Genomic DNA, 5892 nt, shown 5'->3' with positions numbered 1-5892 from the left:
TAAAACCACATAAACCTCTGATGGAGTTGATGCAGATCCTATCTGGACCCGGCTGGTTCCGGTTCCTGCAGGACTTTACGGCCTGCTCTCTCCTCTGGTTCAGGACGGTCGAGGTTTTCAGGTCTTTTCTTTGACGACGTGATGAAGCGGTGAGCCACAAACGTCCAGCTGGCTCTTTAAAGTGCAGAATTTATCTGTAAATTCGCTTAATTTATTTCAACAAATAAATTAAGTCAAATTTAAATTTGTCCGTTTAATTTAAAGCTGCAGTAACTTTTCTAAATGTTTTCTATCATATTTAAATGTTTGACGGTTTATGAGACGGATAATCGAGCTCCTCTGCTTTCTGTCGGTGCCAACTAGAAACAACCAATCTGAGCCAGGAGGCGGGGCTTAGCGCTGTCAGTCACCACTCCCCCTTTTCTCTGCTACGTTGCAGCTAGCATAGCCTGTCATGAATGCTAAGGATAGTTAGCATAGCCACCGATCACAGCAGATAAGCAGTTTTCCTGTAATAAGTTGTTTTTCTGCCATTAGTACATTTAGCAGCGAGTACATGAGTTGATTGACAGCACGAAGCCCCGCCTCCTAGTTCTGATTGGTTGCTTTTGGTCGTTAGCCGTTCATCCTTCAGGCGGGAGATGGAGCAGATAGATATTTTCGCAGATTTTCTGTCACAACATGGAGACAGATTTAATAAATACTTAAAAACGTTTTTCTTTATGAAAGTTAAAAACATCAGTTTAACGCCTGACGCCTCTCAGAATCCACGCCGAGGATCTTACAGCCTTCGTGTGAAATTTAGGGAGGTGTTTATTAAAACCAGCTGATTAGTTTCCTGCCACAGCGACACACTGAGCTGATAATGAAACGGTTTGGAGCATCTGCTGATCCGCTCCGCTGCAGCACAAAATCTGAAACAAACGCGACCGAGGAGCCGCAGCACCCAGAGATTATCCTCAGGTGAAAAAGTTCTCGGTAACTGATCAAATTATCAATCATTTAATATTTAAAAATTACAGACGGAGCATAAAATTAAGTGGAAATTTTGGCATTTTAAAGAGCAAAATGACAGTAATTTATACAAACAGCGAAAATCAGTTTCCTTCAATAACAAACTAACACAACTAACAGTGTGTGGCTGGTGACTGAGTAAATGTAACTAGTTCCTACCCGGCTCTGCACTGCGGCTGACTTTATTACAGAGCAAAGAAACTGAAATGAGATTAAATATATTCAGCGTTTTGCTGACGGCGTTTGTGTTTATCTGGGAAATTTAGATTTCAAACATTAGAGCGTCGCTGAAAAGTATGAAAAATACGATAAAAACTCAAAGTACGAGACGATTAACATTAGAAATCCATTTATTTAAGCCCTGATTTCTCACAAAATGTTTGTTTTGTTGTGAGAATCTAAAATGAAAATGCAGTGTTGGAGTTGGCTGACAAGTAAAACCTGAACATTAAAAAAAAAGACAAATAAAAGTAAAACCTGGATCCAGAGGGGAGGAACTCATCACAGAGAGAGAAACGAGGAATTAACAGGAGGATCTGACAACGAACCAAAGGAACGATGAGTATTTATCCTGAGGAGGGCGATTGGTGGCAGCGTTGGTGACCCTCTGGTTAGCACGTTTATTTCTACTGTAAAATATTCAGCTGTTTTCAGCTCTATAGACCTGAAACTGAACATGGAAAGAAGATAAAATACTTTAAATTCATATGTTGTATCTCTATAAACCTGGTTTTATGTTTTAAAAAAGATGATTTCAGGTGTTTGTTTCAAAAACTGAGACGCTGCTTGGATAGTTGGAGAAATAAATCCTACATTTCAAGCTGATGGTCTGTTTTTGTCCCGTCCAGAGCCGTTTCCCTGGTGAACATTGATGTTTGATTACTGGCTCTGCAAAGGTCAGCAGCACAGTGCCCTGGCGGGTCCGAGCGGCCCGACCCAGAAGGAGCCCAGATGTGAACCTGCTGCTGCAGTTTCAGGAAGCGCCGCGTTGTGCAGAACAGTTTCTCTCAGCATCTGCTCTGACTGATGCGTCTCGCCTTGATTAGGAGCTTTATTTTCCTTTCTGGGCCACTGCTGGGATTTGGATATGAATATTTAGAGGCTTACTCAGATAACTATCCACGCTTGTTTGGAGGCTTTTCATTGGAAACCCAGCAGGGTCTTCGAGTCGCAGAGAGAGAGCCACCAGCAAACCTGCAAATCTCTATCTGCTCATCGCCGCCTGCAAATCTCTCTCCACTCACACCAACCGAGCCGCGTGCGCGCGTGTCTGTGTGTGTGTGTGTTGGTTATGTGCTGAGGTAAGAGTAGCTCTCCGAACACCGTAATCCTCCTTGTATGCTAAAGAGCAGCTTGTGCCTCGGTGGAAGGCCTGCAGGTTTAAAGGTGAGAAGGAGAATCTGTTGAGATGTGGATGTTACAGTTTAAAAGTCCAGAGCGCAGCAGGAGCAGAGCAGCAGCCTCCTGCTAAGAAGCCCACATGGTAACTGGAGTTTCTGGACGGTGCATCAACCCGGACATCATCACGATAACCAATAATATTGTTGTTTTGAGACCATTTTCCAATAACATGATGGTAATAATGGTATCATAATGTAAAAACACATAAACCTTAAATTCGAATGAACATTTTAAATATCCAAAGTAAATAAACAAAGCAAAGATGAAACGAGTCATGAAGTCTCTGCTGGCTGAGACCAAAAGACCAGACTGAAGATTTTTATCATCCAGTTTTGGTAGAAAGAGAAAAACAATAAATCATGTAAGTGGAAGTTATTGAGCTGGTTTTAATGTGATTATCTGATTTATTGCTTATTGCGTCAGGCCTGTGTGATTTATCTTCTTTCTACCAGAAACTGGATGATAAAGTCTTCAGTGTTTTGGTCTCAGCTGAACCGAATCCGTTTCTATGTCAGCGTTTTTCTTTCTGACCCATTTGCTCATTTCTGTCACATTTTGGTTATTATCCTCATTCTTTAGGCCAGTCCATGTTTCCTCTTTGCCTCCTTTTTAAATCTACTTTGAATCTGAGTAAATGTTTTATTACTCGGATCTGGGTCGTCCATTTTCTCTGCTGCGATCATCTAAACGTTTAATCAAGCGGATTTCTGCATCTGGTTTCAGTCTTACACACAGAATCTGACGTTTCAGTCGCGTCTTTCTGCTGCAGCATCAGAGGCGTATGAACGTGACGGAGGAGGAGATGATCGCAGCGGAGCCTCTTACTCTGCTTCATCTGTTGGCCAAACACTGCAGCAGCAGATAAGCCGGGTCTCTGAGGGCCCGCTCGTGATTCCTCCTCATTCCTGCTGCTTCCTGTGGGAGCAGACGAGGCTCCGAGCGCCACGCCGCCGTCCAGCATACTGATGACGCCGCGTTGCAGCGGCTTGTTATCAGTTACAGTCAGAGCATGAATCACCAGAAACCAGGCGATTTACATGCACCTGCCTGCATCACCAGGACGAAGCGCGAGTCCTGATCATCACCACCGTAATGAGCAGGTTTACAGACGATGGACTCATAATTCCTGCTTTTGGCTGGAAAATGAAGGAAACATGTTCAGCCCCTAACGCTCCACATCACTTCTGATTTTTAACTGCAGAGGAATAATATGACCGGCTGTGTTCGATTTAGATTTCTCTTATTAATTACATGGGCTCCAAAGGAGGCTAACATTTTACTGTGATTTATTTAAAATCTTGAGTTTGAACTTTTTTCCTGGTTTCTGGTGCAGCTGGTGACGCACAAACCAAACACTTTAAATCTGAATGTGTAGAAAAGCAGTTTGCTCTGATCCGAACCACCTAAAATACAGATTAAAAACAATTTACATTCTTTTAGAGAAAATGTTGCTTATTTTGTCAATTTATGTTTTTGATTAAAATACGATCAAGTCCCACCACTGAAAAGTCGCCGTTAAAAACAGACGTGCGCTCCAGGTCAAAGGTCACCGTGAGTCATGAATGTTTAGAAACTGCAGCTCCGATTCATCCTGGATTAAAATCAGAAGCAGGAGATTAAATGATGTCTTTCAGAGAATCCACTTTTTCTTTTTTTAGTTTCTCTGAATTTTGCAGCGCTGCCAACAACAGAAATAAATAAATTAAAATGTTTTCCTGCGAAGATCTTTTGTATTTTGGATGAAAAGTGTTTTTCTTTGCAGCTCAGCGGGATTGAAATGTTGCGGGGAGAGTCTGCCTTCGCTCCCGTTTCCTCCATGTCTGGCCTTCCTGTCCCCTGAAGTGCTGCTCGTCCCGATCTGCTGTTTCTAAATGAATAATCCAAACACAGGGACGTTTGATTGGCCGATACGGCGGCTGCTGGGACTGATCTGTAGCAATGAAGACTGACAACAATGGAGGAAGAAGTACTGCTCAGTTTTACGGTTTTTTCATCCTCCGCTGTGTGAAAAGCTTCTGAACTTCATCGTTCTGAACATCAATGAATACGGAGAAGAAGCTGCTGACTGTTTGCTGAAGGTTCAGCGTCTAACGATGACCTGGTGTTTGTTTAACATGGGTCAGTCAGGTGACCTGATAATGTCCTGCTAGCAGCTAGCGGCTACCCGCTAGCTGCAGGACTCCTCCGCTGGCAGCTGGAGCGATTTGCAGTTCCCTGCAGACCTTTGGCTCTGGGCGGTTCTGGTGGTTCTGAGCGGATCAGATGTTTGGGTCAGGCAGGTTCTGGTGGTGAGGAGCAGGTGGCACTGATTAAACTTGGGCTCCAGTGATTAGCTCGTCTGGAGCAGAGGGTGGCTCTCATCTCCTCCTAATTGACCCTGATGTTGATTAAATAACATATGCAGGAAGTTGTTGAACTCCTAGAGTTGCTTGTTCCTGCTGTTGCTGCATGATTGGATTCAGAATGTGTTGCATTAGCATCCGACGCCATTAGCATCCGACGCCATTAGCATCCGGCGCCATTAGCATCCGACTGGATCACATTAAGTCAAATTAACTCCACAAACTTCAGAAGGTTTTATATGATAAACAACACAGAGTTTTGTTTGGAAGGGGGAAGGAAGATGAACTGAACTTTCCGATCTTTGCTCCTATTGGACAGAATTGACCAGGGGGCGGGACAAAGCACAGACCCAGGAAGTAAACAAACCTGGAGATCCCGCCTGCTGAATTTCTGCTGAACTTAAACTGGAATAGAAGTTTAAATGTCCTGATCGGCTCGTCTGATGCTGGTTTTCATTGTCGGATCGGTGTTGGAAAATTCTGCCGGTTCTGACCCACAACCTGCTGGCAGCTTCAGTCCAATCAGAACCTGTAGCAGCGTTAGCAACACTGTAGGCTTATCGTTACCATGACGCCTGGCTACGGTGGCTCATGAGGTCCAAAGAGACGTTTGTTTCCTGTAGTTGGTTCAGATCGAAACTGGTCTGGATTCACACCAGAACCAGACCGGGAAGTGGTTCTGGTCTGGTTGTTTGGACCACACCAGAGTTTTCACACATGAAGGAGCGGTCCAGATCAACGACCAGTTCTGGTCCGGACTCATCCGGCCGGATGAGTCCGGTTTGAATCCAGCGTGAAACGTCAGATTAATAATCTCCAGATTAAATCCAGATTCCTCGTTGTCTCAGATGATCTAAAGTTCATCAGCAGATAAAATATTCCTTTAATATTTAGTTATAGTTTAATCTTGTTTAAGTTTGTTGATTTAATCAAAGCTTTTTTACCTTCATGTGAAACAGAAATCCGTTTCTGCTCGGTTCTGAACGGACTGCTCCTCAACGCCAGTGAGTTTTACCCGTAGATGGCAGTGTGTCCATGGCTCTGCAGCCTGTGTGTGTGTGTGTGTGTGTGTGTGTGTGTGTGTGTGTGTGTGTGTGTGTGCGCGTGCGTGCGCGCCAGCCGGTCATGATGTGAG

The 5892-nt window shown here is 44.0% G+C and overlaps 1 protein-coding gene across 1 annotated transcript in view; it reads left to right on the top strand.

Annotated features, from left to right (window-relative positions):
- Positions 1-5892, top strand: part of snx29 (sorting nexin 29) — a 42523-nt gene that overhangs the window by 34948 nt on the left and 1683 nt on the right. The gene's annotated exons all lie outside the window — the stretch shown is intronic.

This window comes from Poecilia formosa, unplaced genomic scaffold (assembly GCF_000485575.1).
Source record: "Poecilia formosa unplaced genomic scaffold, Poecilia_formosa-5.1.2 Scaffold521, whole genome shotgun sequence".
NCBI lineage: Eukaryota > Metazoa > Chordata > Actinopteri > Cyprinodontiformes > Poeciliidae > Poecilia > Poecilia formosa.
Note: the sequence above shows the minus strand (reverse complement) of the source record. Positions and strands in the feature narration are given on the sequence as shown.